The 21,988-nt window shown below is 42.2% G+C and overlaps 1 protein-coding gene across 5 annotated transcripts in view; it reads right to left on the reverse strand.

Moving 5' to 3' along the window:
* Add2 (adducin 2) overlaps positions 1-21,988 on the reverse strand; it is a 107,381-nt gene that overhangs the window by 73,804 nt on the left and 11,589 nt on the right. The window contains exon 1 of one of the 5 annotated variants that reach the window (XM_074049922.1): positions 17,836-17,857. The exons of the other annotated variants lie outside the window; for them this stretch is intronic. The gene's annotated coding sequence lies outside the window, so the exon portion shown is untranslated. Of the gene's footprint in view, positions 1-17,835; positions 17,858-21,988 lie in introns of those variants that run through there. 5 annotated transcript variants of the gene reach the window in all.

Genomic DNA, 21,988 nt, shown 5'->3' on the forward strand with positions numbered 1-21,988 from the left:
GATTAAAAGTCTGACATGCACAAGAGCCTTGCTTTGGGAGGAGAAAGGAGAAGGCACAGTGTTTAGTGAGGGCAAATGCATTAACAGAGGGCAGCCCCTCGGGGAGGCACACTCCAAAGCGTGATGGACACTCTTGTGCACCAGTACCTGTTTCCTCTCTACTTCCTCCCGGAGGACAGGATGGTATTTCCCTGTCCTCTTCAAGTTTGGCTTCACTATGTGTCTTTCTGTGATCAATGAAACATGAGCACACGTTCTGGGAAGGAACATCAGAGTGCTTCCTCCGACTGTAGCCACTGGCAACTTCCAGATGGCAACAAGTCCACCAGCTAAGAGTCAGCAAGGAAAGCCTGGGACAGGACCCCTCACCAAAACTCCACATCCATGCAGCAAGAACAAGAGATAAATCTCTGTTGGGTTCAGCCATGGAGATCACGGATGGTGTGATCCTACAGTGTAACCTGTTCTGTGGTAACAATGGCCTGAGTAACGCCATGGATAGTAGCATTAATAATGTAGAGTAAGAGGTAAAGCCAGGCATGATGGCACACCTGTGATCCCAGCTACTCAACTACTTGGGAGGCTGAGGTAGGAAAGGGTCACTGGAGCCCGGGAGTTCAAAGCCAGGCTGGGAAACGCCATGAAACCCTGTCTCAAAAAATAAAATAAAAATAAAAAGAGGTAGACTGAGAAGTGAAAGTCCTCTACCCTATAAGTCTTGGGGAATCTGTGGAGGGCACTGACCTTCCCACAGTCTCTAGAAGAGGTGCTTGAGCCATTTTAACTGTGTATTAAGACAAAGGGCGAAATTTGCATCTTAAAAACAGGCTGGGGGCTGAGTATGGTGGTGCATGCCTGTCATCTCCACAATGATAAAATAGGAGGATCAGGCTCCAAGCAAGCCTGGTCAAAAAGCAAGACCCCATCTCAAAAATAACCAGAGCAAAAAGGGCTCAAGTGGTAGAGCCCCTGCCTGGTAATCATGAAGCCCTGAGTTCAAACCCTAGCACTTTAAAAAAATGGAGCATTTGTAAAGATTTATACTGGGTGTAGTACCACACACCTATAATCCCAGCTACTCAGGAGCCTGAGGCAGGAGGATCAAGAATTTGAGACATGCCTGAGCAACACCTCAAAAAAAAAAAAAAAAAAAAAAGATTACAAGTTAGGCCACAAAGAAATCTCCAATAAACCATAAAAATTAAGAAAGACATATTCTCTGACCACAACATATGGATATTAATTAATAAGTTTTAACAAGAACAAAACCCCTGCTACCTAGAAATTGTAAAAGTCTCCTTTAAGTAATGTTTATTCACAAAGAAATCTAAACTACAAGAGCATGTTATTTAGAAAAACAGCAAAAAAGACACTATACATGTAACCAATGAGGGCTACAGTCAGGGTCATATTTAGAACCACTCTGGAACCTGTCATACTTTTACTAACAAGTGTAAAAATAAAATATCTAGGCAGCTTTAGAAGTTAAATTATAAAAGCAGAGCAAAACTCAGGAAAGATAATTAATAAAGATAATATAAATTAATAAGAATCCAAAAGAGGAAATTGTTTAAGAAATCTAAGAGTGGGTTATAAATAAAGACACATTCTTAGCAACTCAATAAAGAAGTAGCAAATATATAAAAAGGTAATGTGAGAATATATCAGTACATACACAGAAAATAAAATTCTATGAAGACTGAAGGAGGTGAGAAAAGGGGGCAGGAGTAGACAAAGCCAGCCCAGCCAATGAGGATGAAGTCAGAGTGGAACAGAGGACCAGGAGACAGAACTAGGCAATGCCTGACTTCAGAAACATGTACTAGTTTTGTTAGCATTTAATCTGGCAATTTCTAGGGAGGGTCAGATAGTCTCTAAATATCTGACATAAAGAGCCAACAAGGAACACAATTCTAAGCCTAGGAATCAATCCAGTTCTGACTTTGCAGTTGTTGACAGGAAGGAAAGAAATATTTTGGTGACTGGAGTCGTCATGCCTCACACTGCCGTAGGTCAGGATGTTCTCCTCATGCTAGAACTGGTTTACAAAATACCACTCATTAGTGGAGACGTGAGAGGGAACCACAGTCCACCTGTGGAGCACCTGCCTCAAGACATGGTGCAACGGGGATGTGCTAACCTTCTACCAGGATCTAGACCCTAATTCTCCATGTAGGGCCAAGTCAAGCCCTTCATCAACTTGAACCCTTATTTAAAATCTAGCTAGTAAATATCATTTGCACTCAAAATAAGAAATTACAGGTTATTGCCTTCCCTCGGCACCTACTTCAACCCTCCCCTTTCCTCCCTGCCTCCCTTTATCCCTTTAGCTGGTCCCTTCTCTCTTCATTTTTCTCTCTCCCCTTCTTCTCTCACTTCCCTTGTCCCTCAGACCCATCCCAACCATTTTGGATTTTAGAGGCCAGCATCATAATCACAGGTCCATTCACACACATCCCATCCAGCCACGGGCTCCCAGGCAAATCCATTAATGAATTTTGATATATCTCTCATCGGTGATAAAATGAGGACATCGGGCTGCATTAGAAGTTTGCAAGCTGTGTTCCAAGAACCCTGACAGTTTAAACGGAGTATATCTAGGCGTCTACAAGCATTTGGTTCAATCTGTTTTAACTACTAGAAAGACCATGATAAAGCCATATCCTTAATACTCCAAATTCAAAGACATCTGACATTACCAACCCCTTGCTCTAATTCTTCTTTTCCCTGGCTTCCCTGCCTCCCTGCATATTTCAGAGTATTGTTTAGGAAAGTTCTATCTCTGAGCTGGTTTTTTCATGGGAAAAAAAGTCTGTTCCTATCTATTCACATAAAAATATATGATGAAATACATTATCCAAGAATACATGCACTGAGCCCAGTGAAACCATGAACAACTCAGCTACATCTGCTTGGAATTAGCTCCTGACATGGCAGAAGTTTTGGGTGTTATCTGACTTTTTTTTTGTCAGTGCTGGGATTTGAACTTAGGGCCTCACTCTACCACTTGATCCACACCCCTAGTCCTTTTGCTTTTAGTTTATTTTTCAGATATGGTCTCATGCTTTTGCCTGGGCTGGTCTCAAACCATGATCCTCCTACCTGCACCTCTTGAGTAGCTGGGATTATAGATGTGAATCACTACCCTCGGTTAGATGCTATCTAACTTTTAATATCTGTAACTTTTAATATCACCTTTCAGGTGAAGTAATCACACTTAAAAAGAGAAATGGACTGCTAATTGAAGAGGGAATTGCAAAAGAAAATATGATGATGCCTGTGATCACAATTATGAAATTCAAGGTGAAACATCAAGTCAGACCTAATTGGTTCCTACTGATTGTTAACTCTTGTTGGTGGGAGGACAGCAGTGAATGAGAGAAGAGGAATGCCATAAAACCTCAAAGACAAGGAAATACAGTAGCATTATGTGACTTTCCTTTTGGGGCAATAAAATCCACTCAAGTCCTTGATGTGCTCTGTATAAGGCAATATGGCAAAATAGCTCTATATCCCCACCATCAGACACCATTTGAACAGCCCTAACAATGAGATCCTTGGCTACGGCTAGAATAAAACAAATATTTAATGTTATTTTTTAAAGTTATGTAATATTCTCTAAGTTTGTCAATGTGTGTTTAGCTTTGTCCATGAGGAGAAACACATGCTCTCTTTGAAAAGCTTATTAAATTATATCCCATGGATTTTGTTATACATGTGTTAAGTGAGAAACCTACTTCAAAAACACTAGTACCATGACTGGATAGCACAGTATAACTGAGAGCCAAGACTGTATCTATTGAGTCAGTTAATTAGGTCAAAATTATCACAGTGAAGTCATCTATGATGAGGTGAAGTCCAAAGTCCATCAGCCAGGTAGAAATTGGCTACAGTCAGAATTATCATTGCCATTTTCTCAATGGCCACAAAGAATGGAGTATGGTTTTGCATGTATCACCCCCCCACACACACAAAAAGGTGCATGCGTGACAATTTAACATATATTTGAATGTCTGGCACATAAAAAGACATGTGCAAAATGGAATTGGAGGAGTTGGGGGTATAACTCAGTGATAAGAGTGCTTGCCTAGAAAGCATAAGGACTTAAGTTCCATCCCTATTACAAAACACACACACACAAACACACACATGCACGCACACACACAACTTGCTCGTACTTTTACTCATTTTCTCTGAGAGCTGGATAAGTGTGAGATGAATGTGAGCAGATGGTACCAGAGCTGTGAGGAAATGCTCAGCATTTCACTGAAGAAACACTGGTATCTTGTGAAGATACCAGCATAAGACATAGCATCTTGTGGTTCTCTCCAAGCTACTTCTGTGTACATTATGCTCTACCATTTATAAGGAAGAATACTTGCTTCAAAATACTTAAGACTGATCCAAGGAGAGTCAGGCATGGTGGTACATGCCTGTAATCCTAGCTACTTGGAGAAGGAGGTAGGAAAACACAATCTGAGGCTGCCTGGGCAAAAGCATGAGACCCTATCTCAAAAACCAAACTAAAACCAAAGGGACTGGAGTGTGGCTCAAATGGTAGAGCACTTGCTTAGCAAGCGTGAGGCCCTGAGTTCAATCCCCAGTACTGCCAAAAAAAAGATTTTTCATAAGAAGGAAAATGTTTTTCTTTCTAAGTATGTAACACTTCACATAAGCTTGTACAATTCTGAAAGATTTGCTGGGTATATTTTTCAAGAAATGTAGGCATAGCGGCTTCCTAGAAGCTGTGCTGTATTGTATTTAAAGACACGCACAGCCTCTTAAGGAAGGTGACAGTATCTCTTAAAGCAGGTTTTAATTTGTCTTTCAATGACTTGCTTCTCAGATTTCTCCCACTACTTTGAGCAGTGAATTTTAGAGTGTTTCATCACAAAGTTTATTGACTATTCCAAGACAAGGTGTTGGTATAATTGCTTCAAATGAGACAAGAAATTACTGTCTTATTTTCCTGATATGAAACTTTTAGCTAAATACCTCTAGTACATAACAAGGGCACCTTGTAGTATCTTGTAATATCCTGCTGGTATTTTGAATAACTCAGATGAACTTAATTTGGCAATTTAGGATCATGCTATTACTACCATTTCTAAAGTCGGTTAGCACCGACAATGAAAACATTCAGACTTAACACTCCAAACAAAACACATTTGGTTATTCTGAGTGAATCTGCGATGGAAGGAAAGGCGGAGGACAATTTTAATAGCATTGTTGAACATTACATGGCATTAAAAGCACATTGAGAATTTTCTACCAAACACTGATGATTTAATTGGCTAAAAAGCTCGTTCAATCAGCTCTGTCTAAACAGAACACTTACATAAAAGAAATGAACACTGTTATCAACTATTGCCGGTGATTTAGCTGAGGGGGAAAAAAAGCCATTCAGCAATGTTGCACCATGTGAAAGTATAAGGGTGAACGAAACCACGCAACATCCCAGCAAGCACAGGACTTAGCTTGGTTTGGGCAACAGTGCCCAGAATACCTGTACAGAATGCCTTAGCAACAGGAATATGCCCTGTTTTGTTTCTTTGCTTTTGTTTTTGAGATAGTCTTGTTGCGTAGCCCAGGCTGACTGCAAACTTACAATCCTCTTGCCACCACCTCCTGAATGCTAGGATAATGGGTATGCCCTACCACACCTGGCTCCTGCAATAGGAATATGTCCTGAGAAATGTGTCATTAGGCAAGTTCCTCCTTCTGGGACCATCATAGATAGGATACCCCAGGATGCACTTGGTGTGACGCACCATTATACATGGGACCCATCTGTGGACCGAAGTGTCATTATGCTGTGGTTGAAAAATTTGGCCTCCTAGTTGAGGAGGTCAGAGACAGCTTCCTTGAGGAACTGACATTTGAACTTTTGTTGTAGGGAAGAACAAAAGTCAGCAATGAAACAGGAAGGAAAAGGCATTCCAGGCCAAAGCACTAGCTTGTACAAAGGCCCTGTGGTGGATCAGAGCACAGTGAGCATGAGGAACTAAAGGAAGGCTAGTCAAGGCCACAGCTGAGCTGCGGAGCCTCGAGAGGCTGGGGGTGGGGGAGAGGGAGGAGGGGAGACACAGGAAGCCAAACTGTGCTGGAGCACATTCAGTCATTAATCAAATATTTACTGACAACATTCTATGGATCAGACAAGTACTAGAGAAGACACTGCAGTAGACATTTTCCTAGAGTTCATACCATAGATGGATAATAAATACCATACTTTTATTATGATCTATGAAGAGAATTAAAAGCCGATGACACATTCACCATTTGGTAAGCACCATGGTAGTAATTGTTTTAAGCAAGGAACATCATTGGATGAAAACCTAGCAGGCAAAACTAAGATGATTATTCAGTAGCAAAGAATATTCCCCCAAGATACTTAGAAATTTCAAGAGCTAACCAGCAACTTCTCAGGACGGAAGTCTGGCAGACACCACCCTAACCAAGTCAAGTCAAGGTAGGCCTCCTGGTAGAATGCACACAGAAGAAGCCAGCACCTCCTCTCTGGTTTTCCTCCCCAAACAATAATAGGTGAATGGTTAAAGTATTCCTACCTCCTCCCTGTTGTAGGGTTCTTGTTGGTTTTCTTATTCCTACATCCCTTTCTGGGCAGTGACAAAGACAGAAGAGGAAATGGTGTCCCTATACAGTGGAGGGTCCTTGAGAGTGTGGAACTGGTCCTTAGATGTAAAGGGCTCATCCTCTTATTAAGCCCAGACACAGCATTTCTGACATCCCAGCACAAAGCAGGAAAATGCCATGTGTTGGGAGCAGGTGAGGGGGAGGATCCTCATCCAGAACCAGACGACTCCAGCCTCCCTGCAGATGATCCCAGGAGAGCAGCTGTCGGTGCTAACTGGTAGATTGCCTGGCTCTGTCTTGAGAAAGCACAGCAGATGCTTTTTATATAATGTCCAATTACCCCAAGGAATGTCGCCATTTTTATGATTAATCAGTGACACACACTCAAGGACATATGTGAGGTGAGTATCCAAGGACAATAAAAGACCCTGCAGAGAGGAGATAAATTAAATCCAACCCCTGTTGCCAATAGCATGTATTACATAAGGCTCTCTCATTATAGATTATTGGCAAGATAAGTACTATTTTAATCTAAATTCATTGTGAAACAAATCTGCAGGTTATGTAAAGGATGGGGGAAAGCTGTAAATAATAGATATTCCTTTTCCAGAGCTCAAATGCTAATAAGCTACTGAGCCTGCAGTTGTGATTTTCACTTGTAAAATCTCACCAATAAATGGAATGGCTTTTGTACTTAAAGGGATTCTTCCAAGAAACAGAACCAAGCAGGAATATTCCATCTTGCTTTGTAAGGCCCAGCTCAGCTTGTCACCCCTTTTGTGCTACTTCCTCTGATCTTTGGAGCAGAATTAATAGGCCTCTCCTCTGAGCCTTCAGAACTCTCATCAGCAGGAATTATTTATATGGTAAATCTGGGATGGTTGTCTTTGATTACAGTACCTGGCATGCTACTCAGCTTCCTTTTCATTCTGGAGCTTTAAAGAAGATGCAAATAGGAAAAGCATTGGTGGCAGAGGAGCTGGCAGCTGCTGTCTCTTATGGACCTATAGTTAATGGAACCAGGCATGCACTCTGTTCATTAGCACTGTTAGTCCTCACAATCACCTTAAAGAAGTAGGGCCTACCAGGATGAGGGAAGGGAGCAAGTGAGGTTAGGAGACATGTCCACAGTCACACTGCTAGTAACTGGGGACAACCAGAATTCTAACTCAGGCAGCCTGACTCTACACCTCCCAGATGAGGAGGGTAGAAATGGATTGGCCTATGTGAAGTACCTGGACTCTTGGTGCTGGGGATCAAAGCTGGGGCCTTGTGCATGCTAGGCAAGTGCTCTACCAAGAGCTACATCTCCAGCCCTGAAGTCAAGTCTTTATTTAGTAGTTTATTAGCTGTGTAGCTCTGGGCCCCCTCTGGCATCTGGCATTTCCCTGCCTCATCAGAGTTCTAGTTTTCATCCATCTAAGTTCACTGGCAAGACAGCAATAGCTCCTACCTGGGCTTTCTACCACTGACCCATAGCCTGGGGCTGCCAGATTAGCATCTGAGCCAAATGTTTTGAGTGAGATAAATGAATTTAGATGGATTAACTTGGATATTGCTCCTCTCCTAGTGCCTTTATATCACCTCACAGTTTTTGAAGATGGAAAGAGGCTTTGGGCTAAGAGCTGGGAGACCACAAAGATTTAGCAAATGGCCCCTCTAAGGATCTTAGAGACCAATGGTTATTCAAACAGGAAGCCAATGCTCAAGATTAAAATGCAGAGCAGTATGAAGAATGCTCTCCCATCATGCCATGCACCTGTCATCATGACACAGCAGTCACTCAGGCAAGAGAAAATTATCTTGTCTTTTGCTGCATTACCTTATGCCTTCTTTTACATCTTCTACAACATTTTATGTCCCAGAGAAGTAAGTCTTTATGGATCACTGGTTGGGAACCATTCACATTTCAGCTGAAATTTCAGACTGACCTTCCTGAAACCTTACTGAGTGATAAACAAATTGTTTCTTTTGTTCTCAGTGGGATTACCACTTGAAGTTCAATTTTTGTTTTGTATAGTAAGTCAACTATCAAAATGACAAAAGAGCCCTTTGGGTACTGCCCGTGGATGTGAGACCTGTGTGACCTGTGTTTTCTTGGAAATTTATAATGACATAAAATTTTAATGGTTTTTTAAAACTCTTAACATGGTATTGCTAATGGGAGAAGCAGTTGTTGTGTCATCCCTCATTGATTCCCCCTACCCAGGATCTAGGAAAGAACTCAGGCTGGTTCACAGCAGGGTATGGCACAGTCTCCATGATGCTTTCCCACGGGATACTGTGCTCTCACTTGTGAAGAATGTTCCTGTTCTCAAGTTTGATGACAGCATTGTCTGTTCATGTGAGTCCTGCTCTCCTCCTTACCCCATGTCTCCAGAGGTAAGATTAGAAACATTACCTATTCAGATGTGGACTAAAAGAAAACCTTTTTTGGAATCTGTGCTGCTGTGTCTCTCTCTATTGTTGACATTATTATTTGTCAGGGTAAGGTGAATTCTGCTGCAGGAACTAGCCTCCTTCCTCCTGGTGTCGTGTGGCTTCCCTGAGCACAAGGGAGAACAAAAAGGAAAGGAAGGGAAGCTTCATGGCTCCTTCTGAAGGTCCATTTGGGATCCAAGACAGAGCACTTCCTGTCTGGGAGCAGAGGCTCGCACTTTGGCTCCTCTGGTGATCGCTGAATGTAACAGAGGTTTAAAAGCTGCTTTTGCTGAGGAGCACTGACTCCTTACTTCGGCCCGTGAATTAACCAAAGGCAGGAAAGATGATTGTGATGCCTCTTTCCCACAGCAATGGAAGGAACAAATTGACAGTGGGAAAAATGTAACTGGGACTACAAAAGGGAAAATTTTTTGGTATAGCCAACTTGCATGCTGGCCACTTTACTCTGCTTGTTACTCAAACCGACATTTTTTCCCACTTTGTTTTCATGCTGGAGAGCCCAAGGTTAATATACTTCACTCTTCTGTTAAACTACAGTCTTCTCCCCCTTATCTTTCTCTGACCACCAAAGAAGTAAACCTGTCAGCCAAGACATACAGCTTAGGAGATGTGGCACCAAGGCACCTGGAGAACCAAGGCTGACACCTATTGTGGGAATTTTGTGGCATTTTTGTCACACATGTGAACTAAGCCCCTGAGCTTAAAGATGTCTTAAAAGTGGACATTTCTCAGAGTGGGGCAACAGAGCTGTGAGAGGTTGACTCTCCCTGTGTTCTTTGTCTGAAGAATAATAAACCTTATTTTCTTTTCCTCAAAACCCTGCTCTCATTATTTGTGAATTGTCATGGAGGCTAGGGGACCTGCTTTCCAGTAACATAAAGACCCCTCCCTGACAGTGGCAAGGTCTCCTGAGCCACTCTGCAGCATCCATTGTCTGAGCAGGTAGAAGCCTCTGTCCTTTTGCTGCTTAAAATGCTGGCCAGAAGACACAGGCTTGCTCCTATAATGCATTCTGAGTGTATTGCATTCACCATGGCAGCAATATGGTAAAGAGATTTGGGAGTTTGGAGAGGTAAGTTCCAAATTCCATTAGAGCACATTAAAGAAAATGAAATTAGCTTAGGAGTGCAACATACATCAAGCCATTAAATAATTTAAAGATCTCTCAGTGTAGGATGGAGCCCTGTAAATGTGGGCACTGAAACTACTTGAGTAGTACTGAGCTAAAATGTTTGGCAAATTAACCTGGAGGCCAGTGCTAGAAACCTATAATTCGATAGGAAATGCTCTCATGTGCTCAGCTAGGCAACCTCCTGGTCACCTCTGCTGACCAGGGAAAGAGTGTGTGTGTGTGTGTGTGTGTGTGTGTGTGTGTGTGTGTATGCATACGTGTGTATGCACTCTAGCTGCCCAAGTAGTAGTCACCTCTCCTTCTCCCTGGCAGAACCTCGATTTCCTTGATTTTGTCTGGGCAACAGTATGCCCATTTGCACGTATAAGCAAATATCTGCTGGGAATTTCTCAGAAAGACTAATTTCCTGGTGGAAATACTTTAACTTTACCTTCACCATGTCTTCCTAATTCTTTCTGTCTGAAAGGCAGACAGAAGGCTGGACATGGAGTAGCTGGTTTGCAAACTTTTAAGGGGAAGAACACTACCTGCATGGCAGAGCAGAGACACAACAGCCTGGCATGCTAGAGTCATCCTGAGCTTCTATTCCAGCCCCCAATTGTTAAGCGAAGGAAAGAAACTACTATTTAGCTAACCTGCTGTGGCTGAGTTTCTGCTTCACACCGCTGGAGGTGATCCCTAACCAATATAGACTTTTATGCTGGTAAAAAATTTCCCTGACCAGGATGTTTTGAACCAGTGGGGTAAATACACGTCCTTGTGGTGAGACTCTTCCATGCTGTTTCTAGCCTAGCTGCCTGATGCTGCTCGGAGAGAACGGGAGAATGTAGTGTCTCTCATACTGGGACCGCCAAGGAGCCTTGCATTTCATTTTTTGTCTCCTAGGGACAGTGTTCCACCAAATATTTTTCAGGGAGCCGGATTCCAAATGTACTCACTCTTTCTCTTTCTCTCTATCTCCTGGACCAAGGAAATGCATGTTCTTCCAGGACATACAAACACACAATCTCAGCAAAAATTAAACATAAAACCATTGTAATTTTGCATAGTGGGCTGTAAGTGTCTACCAAAAATTCATATCCACCTGAATCTGTGAATGTGTCCTTCTTTAGAAATTCCTCTCATATGTGGAATCTAGACATTTTTTTTTTTTTTAAAAAGACATGAATCCATGAGGGGGACTATTAGAGGGGGGACTAACAGGAAGGGGGACAAGAGAAAGAGGGGTGAATATGATAGAAGTATGCATAGCATGCCAGTATGAAATGTCATAATGAAACACATTATTTTGAGCAATTAACTTTTTGATGGTATGGGAGATTGAACTCAGGGCTTCATGCCTGCAAGGTAAATGCTCTACCATTTCAGTCTTGCCCCAAGTACTTCTGCTTTTTTTAGTTTGTTTTTCAGATAGGATCTTGTGCTTTTCCCCAGGCCAGCCTCAGACTGGGGTCCTCCTACCTCTGCCTCCTGAGTAGCTGAAATTATAGGCATATACCACCATTAAATGTCTGTGCATTTAATTTCCAAAAAAGAAAGAAATAGGACCTGTGCAGACATAATCAAGTTAAGATGTGCTCATGATGGGTAAGGATGAGTCCCAAATTGAAGAGTCAACATCCGTATAAGGAAAGAGAGATTTGGACACCCAAAGTCACAGAAGAGACATACACACAGAGAAGACCATGTGATGGTGGAGACGGAGATTGGAGTGATGCAAGGGCAAGGCAGGAAGGCCAAGGATTTCTGGCTCCTACCTGAAGGTAAGCAGAGACAGGGAGGATCCTCTCCTCCAGCCCTGCCAGCACTTGATTTCAGAACTGTGAGAGAACAGATTTCTGTTGTCTACACCATCTAGTTTGTGGTACTTCCGTAAGGCAGCTCTAAGAAACTAATGTATTTTGCAACATTGTTACAAAAGCTAAATTATGATAATTTTTCCTATGACTAGGGAGGAAAATTAGGGGTCAACATTGAGACCTGGCCACCTAGAGAGTCCACTTCCCCCCACTCAGCTCCTCTATCATATTTTAGATTCTTATAAGGAATGCATATTCTTCCTGTCACTTTTCCTTGAGATCAAATAGCATCTTGAAAACTCTGACATTAAAAGAGGGAAAATTGGTGTTTAAGTAGAAACGCATGAAGAACTGTTTCTTGGAAACCCTGGATTTGCCATTAAGTATCTGCCTTAAGGGTCATGACTTCTCTGTTCTCTGCTTCATGTGTCTCATTTCTAAAACTAAGAGGTTGCACAGGTACATCTCTATGGTCCCCTCTACTCTGACATTCCGAAACTCCAGTGGGAATGTTTTATGAAAGACACCTGACACATGTTACTAAGAAACATAAAGATAGGCAGGTCTGGTTGGGATGAAGTCAGAGCAGTGGCCCTGGCTAATGCTCAGGGCTTCTTTTGAGGTTTTCTGAGTTCACTGATCCAGAGGTCCTTCTACTGATGGTGGGGGTATGTCCCGAGAGACCTATCATAAGTTGAAAAAGCATTTAATATATCTAACCTACCAAGCATCACAAATTAGTCTACCTACCTTAAATGTGCTCACTTATGCAAAATCATCTACACAAAGCGTACTTCATAAGAAAGTGCTGGATAGCTCATGTACTTGATTGAATACAGCTGTTAACTGCTGTGACCACATGCAACTCTGCTGCTCTCAGCCCAGGAACCCTCAGCCCAGGAAAAGATCAAATGCCAATGCAGTTTCTATGGAATATATATGACTCTCACACCATAAAGTTAAAAAAAAAATTCATAGGTCAAACCATCATAAGTCAGGGACACCTGTATATAAGAATCTTACTTCCAAACAAAAGGATCCTGAGGGGTGGAGGGGATCAAAATATGTTACACACACACAAACACAAGACAGCATATGAAATCCACCAAACACTGTTTGAAAAAGGGGAGAGAACAGAGGGCAGTGAGGGAGGGGGTGAACTTTGATTCAAAGTACACTGTACTATGGAATTATCATAATGCAACCCTTTGTACTATCAATGTATGCTAATTAAAAAGAAAAATTAAGGGCTGGGGGTGTGGCTCAAGTGGTAGAGCACCTGCTTTGCAAATACAAAGCCCTGAGTTCAAACCCATCAAAAAATAAATAAATAAATTTAGAAAGTAAAGTTAAATTAAAAAAAAAATCTTACTTCCCAAGATATCTCTTAGACTGAACTAGAAGAAGGAATGCAGAGTTATGTTTGCCTTGGTATTTGGAAGTCTGAAGAGAGAGGACTGATTCTTTAGAGAGGGCTATGATAGACACAGTAAGGCAAAAATGAATGTGTCTCCCTTTGCTACTCTTGGGAGACATTTACACTAAAAAAAAAAAGCCAGGTGACCTAGTCACACTACAAAGGAGGTCTTTATTTTATCAACAAGTTTACTAATGGTTACCTTTACAATAAATTCACCAACCTAAATAACCCAAGTTCCTTTAGATTTGTTTTTATGTGCATTGGTTTCCACCCACATGGCCATGTAAATCACTTTTTCCTGAACACTACCTACCATTTCTCATCACGCTTTGTAAGTGTGCTGACCACAACACAATACTTCAGAACTGATCAACACAATGAAAACTTAGAAAGGGAACATATCTTGGAGCTTGACGGTCATTTTCTCACTATGGAATATCCATGGGTTACAGGAAATGCAGTGGATAATAAGAAGTAGAAGAATCCCTGATTTTTGCAAGGACACATGAAACACAATGTCTTAGTACAGTGCGTCACGATACTGTAATTACCAGACAGAAATAGTTTTAGTGCCTTAAATGCATTGCAACCCTTATCAAAAAATGTTTGGTGAAGCCAAAGAGACTATAAATTCTATAACACTCAAACCCTTTGGACATTTGCCTCTGGACATTCGCAATGTAATTTGTGCCTAGCAAGGACATAGGAACCTTAAAGTAAGATACTGTCTCTCTAATACTATAAGTATATCAATAGCATTATTGACTAGTATATTTATAATAAAAGAAAAAAAATCAAAAATCAAACTGGGTTTTTTAAAGTCATAAACTGCAGGTCTATGAAGAATTGCCTAGTTATAAGTTGTAAAGTTTACTCATTTACTCAGTCCATAAAGATTAATTGCCTAGATGGCAATTAATACCATCTCCCCCATACAGTGGTTGTGATGACTAGACTTTTCAAAGAATCTAGATGTAAGTGTTTATCACTAACATAGCTGACATGCAAAAATACTGAATAAAGAACAAGTACTACTACTGTTATGGATCCAAGTGGAAAGGTTCGGGATATGTCTTAGAGGATTTGGCCAACAGAATTTGTTGATGGATTGGAGGAAAAAGTAAAGGAAAGAGAGAAATTGAGGACAACGCCAACATTTTTGGCTTAAGCAACTGGGAGGATGATGTAAGGAAAATTGCAGAGAGAAGCGGATTTGAGGGAGAAGTCAAGAGATGCGCTAGGACCATGTTAGGTTTGGTCTGAGATGGCTATGAGACATCTCTTTAGAAATGCCAAGGATGCAGTCAGTACACAATTCTGCAGTCTCACTACCTAGAGCTACCCAAAGGAAGATCCAAAGACCCGTGCTGCAGCAGCAACCCCTGGGAGGTTGGTGGACATGGAGAGGCTCAGGCCACACCCCAGACCTATGGAATTGGAATCTGCATTTTTAGCAGGTTCCCCAGAGACCAGTGCAGCACCTTAAAATTTGAGAAGCTCTGAGCTAGAGTTCTGGAGAGATGGAGACTTTGGAATCATTGCTGAATGATTTATTCCTTGACTAAAGCCAAGGTCTGGACAAGCTCCCTGGGCAGCATGTGTAGGGAAGACGGAGGAGCCCAGGTAGCTCACTGGAGCTCTCTCATACTTAGAGGTCTGGCGGAGGGAGAGGGACCTGCATAAGGGAAAAGGAAGGACAATTAAGGAGGCAAAGAGGAAGACAGGAAGATGAGGCATTCCAGATGGCCAGACAATAGAATGTTCTAGGAAGTGGTCCTCTGTGTTGAATGATGCTGATAGGTGAAGATAAGAACAGAGAGTACTCATTAGATTTGCCGTTCTGGACATTGTAATCATCAAAGCTCTTGATAAGAGCAGTCTTAGTGGAAAAGAAAATAGACAGTAGGGGGCAGGACATAAGGCAGGGAGCAAAAGCAGCTCCTTTGAGGAGTTTCACCCAGAATGCAGAAAGAGATAGGGTAATAGCTGGAGATGCTGAGGTGGGATATACTAGAGTGTGCTGACTGTTAAAACTGAGACAGACAGACAGACAGAAGAAAGGGAGTATGAGGGAACAAGCAGTAGGGGGAATAAATGGCAGAAATGGCTCTGGGAATATAAAGGAAACAAATGGCAGAAGTAACTTTGTCTTAGTTAAAGAAGCCAAGGAGGCATTCTTAAAGACTAACATCTAAAGAGATAAAATATAAACCCTTAAGGAAGATGGCAGTAGTCATAAAATGTATATGACAGGTTTTAAGGACAGGACGTACTAACAAGGCCTTCCTGGAGTGCCCAGTTCGAATGGCAAGACCCTCCTGGAACGTCCAGCCCAGTTAAATACAGGGTCAACAAAAAGTTAACTAGACAGCCAATTATAGATCCAGCTCCAAAGTAAAGTAGAGGGTGCCAAAGTCAAGCCCTATATTATCTCTTGGACTTTAGTTATTCTACACCTTAGCTCTTTCACTAAGTCCCACCACCAGGGTGCTTCAATTGTCAACTATGCAAGGCCACAAACTTGGGAACAACACTCCAGTATCAGGAGCAGGGAGGGGAGAACTGCTGGAAGAAAAGACAAAAGCCAGTTGCTGGCTGGAGTGGTGCTTTTGCTAAAGTAAGAGGGAAAGGAATCTACAGCTGGGAAGAAAGGACAGCCCCTGATAGAAGTAGGGCCACTTTCCCTAAGCAGCAGGTCCAGTGTAGGTTGTGTGGTGAGAAGATGGCAGAGCTCCCAGCTTGTTGTTTCTGTTTCTCAGTGAAATCAGAGGCACTCAGGTGGGGGGTGGAGGGGTGAGAGGTGCGTATGGAAGGATGTTTAGAGGAGTCATTTTGGAAAGCAGGAATGCAAATGCCTCAGAATTTCTAGGTAGCAAGCACATGGTGCTTTTTGAGATTTTTGGCCATGCATTTTTTTTAAAAAAAACCATGCCCTCCCAAAGTATGCTGCATTCCTCTAAATGTCTCCTGTGCTGATGCACAGAGGCATGAATCATAGAAAGTGCATCTTTCCCATCAATTCTCATTATTCCTGTAAGCATTTTATTACGTTAAAGGTCACCAACAGCAGAACAAGGCTAGCAAGATGGAGATAGAAAGGGACAGGAGCCTCCAGCTCTGACATGAGAAAGATGTCTGAGGGGTGATGCAGGAATTAAAGACAGGAAGAACACGTGATGCCGCCTCAACAGAGGGAGTCTTTCCTCCCATTCTTACAGTTCTGGGTGATCTCTCATGAGAAAAGTACTTTAGTAAACAACCCCAGATACTGTTAATTGCCTTTAATTGAGTTTTGAACATGCCCAAAGTCAGTAATGCCTCCTTGGTTACTTTGCTTCCTGCTTGGAAACCAATCAAATTGAAATCACACAATTCTTGGCGGCACTCCCTAATCCAGCTACATAAAGCCCATTTCTGTGCTGCACAAATCAAGACGCTAAAGCTTGCTCTCCCCAGAGCACACCACTCTTTCCTCAGCCTACATCCTCAGGGCCTGCTTGGTGCAGTGTATAGGCCCTGCTCAAAGTCCACAGCCACCTCCATCTATTTCCACACCTTCAGAAACCCCATCACTTTGGAAGTGCACATCTTCCAATTGACATCCTGTCCTCCCCCCCTTGGTTTTAGTTTCCATTTATACAGCACTGAATCCAAAGTCTCCGTCTCCCCTCTAACAATTATCCAACATCTCTGAGACCTACTCATTTTTTCACTTTTCCCATACCTCTCTACACAGCTTGGATAGTCAGGTGTAATCTCTGCCTTGTACGGCACCTCTAACTGCTCTGCCACTTCTCCCTCCACAGTTCTCACTTCCCAGAGCCCACCCTTGGTTAAACCTCATGAGACCTTGCTCCTGATCTGCACCTGAGCAGCTGACCCTCACAAGCAACCACACAGGGTAGACTCACTTCAGAATACCCTCCATCAGTTTCAAATGACCTCTTACCATTGCCAGGCAACCCATCCTTCCCATTCCCATCTGCTCATCTCCTCAAATCCCCGCACCTTCTCACACCTGAGTCAGCTCAATGCCACCTCCCATGGGGTCTTCCCTGGCCTCCTCGTGTCGTTCTACCTGTGCTGCCTGAATTCTCTGTTGCATTACAGGTATCAGAGATTGGTACCGTTCATTTGTTTGCTTACATTTTAGCTCTGTCTCTCTTGACTGGAGTGTAACTCTGGTCCTGCATGGCACCCCCACACCTGGGACAGTAGCTGCACATCAAGGAATCCAGTAAACACTTGTGGACTGACTGGCTGATATGCTCCATCACGCCATACAAACTTACCTACTCATAATAAATCACTTACTGTTGTTAGTACACCTCAAGCAAACTTTAAATATGCATTTTCTTGAACATCTTTCACTTATCCCTCCCTGCAAAAATGAACAGTGAGGCTGCTATCTAAGACAAACTTACCTATGTCAAAAAAATACTTACTGAGCCAAAACTTGGAGTAAACAAATCAAAGTATTCCTCTCTCCATTCTTCAGGGAGCAGTCAGCCCCTCACAATACAAACTTCAAATTCCTCCTAGGAAGAATTCTGGAAGCAGCCTATGCAAGAAGGAAAGGGTTGCTCTTAGGCAACTCCCCACATCTTCCCATATGGCCCCTTTCTATATTTCTGCTCCCTGCCTTATGACTAACAAAACACCAGCCCATTTGCCTGAGAATAGTACAGCCTTGTTGACATCTACAACACAAGCAAAGAAACAAACAAGAAATACTATAGCATTTAAGCACATGAAAAGAAATGCAAAGTGACACCATGCTGAGATACTTGTACTATGATGGCCAGCTTTCTGTGTGTGTGGCACTAGTGTTGAACTCAGGGCTTCTCCCAGGAGAGGCAGGTGTTATACCACTTGAGCCACACTTCCAGCCTTTTTTGCTCTAGTTATTTTGGAAATATGGTCTCACTTTTTGCCCAGGCTAGCCTGGACCACAATGGTGGACTGTTTCACCACGCCCAGCTATTGGTTGAGATGGGGTCTTGTGAACTTTTTGCTGACTTTGAACCACAATCCTCCAGACCTCTCAAGTAGCTAGGATTACAGACATGAGCCCCCAGTGCCAAGCTTATAAATCTAATAATATTTCAATTTAATAATATTAAGTATTTTTTTTTTGGTGTTACTGAGGTTTGATCTCAGCACCTGTGCTTGCTAGGCAGGTGTCTATGCTTAAGCCACATCCTCAGTCCTCCAAAATTAATGACTGACAACATCAAGCGTAGAATAATTAGAACTTTCTTTCATACACTGCTGGTAGCAATGCAAAATGGCACAGCCATTTTGGGACCAGTTTGGCAGTTGTGGAGGAACGTAAGCATAAACCACACTACACTGTGTTTACCCAAGAGAACCGAAACAGTCGCACAAAAACCTGTTTGCCAATGGATGCAGAGACTTTCTTCACAACTACCCCATACTGCAAAGAACCCAAATCTCCTTTAATGGGCAAAGAGCAAAACAAATTGTGGTATATCCTCTAACGGCATTTCACTCAACAATCAAAAGGAACTATTAGTAGTAGTAACAACATGGATGAATCTCAACAACTTAACACAACATTGTTATGGTCTGGGAAATGGGGGGGTTTGGTTGCCAGCTGATGGGCTTTGGGGAAGTGATTGGATCCTGATGGCTCTGACCTAACCAATGGATTGATCCCTTGCTGGAGTCACAACAGGATGGCATTAGTGGGAGATGGTGAAAAGTAAGAGGTGGGGGCTACTTAGAGGAGGTCACTGAGGGGCATGCCCTCAGACATGATGAGTCTTGTCTCCAGCCCCTTCCTCTCTTCGTTTCCTGGCTGCCATGAGGTAAGCAGCTCTACCCCGCCGCACCCTTCCACTGTGATGTTCTGCTTCACCTCAGGCCCACAAGCTCCGAGCTGGTGACCATGAACTGAAATCCCTGAAACTGTGGGGCAAAATAAATCCTTCCTTCCTTAAACTGTTCCTTTCAAGTGTTTGTCACAGCGATGGAATGTCTGGCTAACACAAATGTGAAAGAAGACTACTGCTAGGTAATATTCTATAATCCCATGTATCTGACATGCTGAGAAAGACAAAAACAAAATCAGATGTGTTGCCACGGCCTGAGAGTTGGAGTTACTAAAGGGCATGAGGAAGCTTGTTATCTTTTGTTTGTTTTCCGAAACAGGGTCTCACTATGTAGCCCAGGCTGGCCTCCAACTCATGATCCTTCTGCCTCAGCCTCCCAGGTGCTTAGATTACAGGTGTGCACCACCATGTCTGACCCAGAGGAAACTTTTTTTTTTTGGTAGTACTAGGGTTTGAATTCAGAGCCTACACATTAAGCCATTCCACCAGCCCTTTTTTGGGGATGGGTTTTTTCAAGATTAGGGTCTTGCGAGTTATTTCCCCAGGCTGGCTTCAAATTGTGACCCTCCTGATCTCTGCCTCCTGAGTAGCTAGGATTATAGGCATGAGCCACCGGTGCCTGACTTTTTTTTCCTATTTTGATTGTAGTCATGATTATGTGACTATATATTTGTAAATCCATAGAACTACATATCTAATAAAGATAAATTTTACTGTATGTATATTTTATATGAACAAGTTTAACTGTTAAAAAAAAGATAGGTAAATAAATTGGAAAGCAACCTTCTGTATAATAATGCTGGAAACATGGTAATTAATAATACTAGCAATGCAACATCAGAACTAACCACCTTTAAAGAACTGGTGTTGGATTCTACAATGGCTTCATTCCAGCCTTGGAAGAACCCCAGAATGATGGGTACCTAGCCTGGCAGCCCAGCTTCACTTCAAGGTACCATCTTGCTGCCTGCTATCTGGGAGCTGGGCAGTCATCCATTGCAGCTCCACCTTGAATAGGACACAAAGGACCTCACTCCAAATACACCTCTACCTGGGCCCTCTGATTAGCAGAATCAAAATGATTGACATCCTGAAAGGCAAACACCACCCTTGCAGCCTTGTTCACAAGCTTCCCATCACCACCTTACAGGTCCAGCCAGGAAAACATCATAAAACTCTACAAATACGGGAATTGCAAAGAAGGACTGGGAACTTTTCTCAAAATCAGACTCGCTTTAAAAGAAGACTTTAGCAGGTGAAAGGTCATCGAGGACTTCAACTAGGTAACAGATAGTGACACTCCAGATAGACATGGGACTTGCTCTGCAAACCAACCCTGCGGTCTTGGTCCTGCTGGTCATTTCCCAGCACACTTGCTCTTTCTGGAGATGCTTCCACAAAGCCATAACAATCCTAGGATTCCAATTCACAATGGAAACCAGGCTCCTTTACGTAACCTGAAGCTATAGGGTCACCTTATTACAATGTTCACTTAATTAAGTATTGCTTGCTAGGTGCCCACAATCTGTGGATTTTTTTGACTCATTATAAATCAACTTAATAGGTCCATCCTTTGAAACATCCTCCAGTTGTTCTCATTTTGTGTTTTAAGTAGACTAGTAATATTGAACATCTTGGTTCAACTTGAAAAGCTCCAATTTTAATAAAACAGCAAACAGTACAAAACAGTAGACATTTTTAAATTCTGGAAACATATGAAATTTTAAAATGCTATAATGAAACCCCAAGGCCCATTACCCGGTATGTTTGGAGTAGACTGTAGTTTTCCCAGGAGGTCCAGGCATGCCTCCTGCCCCCCTGTAATTGTAATGACAATCAGCACAATTGCCCACCCATGGTCTATCTTAATTTACTTCAAACCCCACTCATTCTCCCATATAAAAAGATTATTTTGAGACAAATCCTAGACATTATACTATTTGCCCATAAATATAATAGACATTTTTAGAGAAGATTTAAATTCTTCGATATCTTTAATCTTGACCTATCTTCAGTTTGGAACTAAATATAACAAATATAGTCTTCAGAACTAACAACAGTTTGACAACCTATAACATGAACAGAGTTAAACTACATAATAGGATTCTAAAAACTGTTTTCAGTCTTAATGATCATTGCTAAAGCTGAAAATGAGGCAATAATCTCCAAGGAGACAGAAATATGGAGACAGCTGGATTTTTTTGTGTCCTGTAACTCCAGATTTCCTGAACAGAGTCTTTGGCCCCCACAAATCTTTCTCTCTCAATCATATGAAAAGGCCAGCAGCCCCTCTCTTGTGAAGATCTGCTCTGGTGGCTCACTCATTGTTAATTTACTTTCTGGATCTAAATCAAGTATTGGCAGCCAGGACAAAGGAGCTTCCATAGCACCTGGGCAATAATTATCCACCTCCGCGCAGCACTCCTACTGCCCCCACCATCCCCTAACTATCCCCCGCGCCCCTGCCCATTGCTAAGGCAGGTGTTCAATTACTCTTAATCCTCATTCTTATCCTAATCCCTTTTAGACTACTAGCCAAATTCTTCTAATTTGTCACTTGTATTTTTCTGAAGTCTCTGATGGGAAATAACTGTGCTGGTTAGAATTGTGTGTAAACTAAAAGTCACTAGTCCTGAGTAGGGTAGAATGTTTCAAAGTTTCTGGGTTGCTCTAAATGGGAGAATTAATAAGTACTAGAGATATTTGAAGACATTTTTATAACAAAGAAAAACGAACTTCATCA

The sequence above is a fragment of the Castor canadensis genome, chromosome 12 (genome assembly GCF_047511655.1).
Source record: "Castor canadensis chromosome 12, mCasCan1.hap1v2, whole genome shotgun sequence".
In the NCBI taxonomy this organism is placed as follows: domain Eukaryota; kingdom Metazoa; phylum Chordata; class Mammalia; order Rodentia; family Castoridae; genus Castor; species Castor canadensis.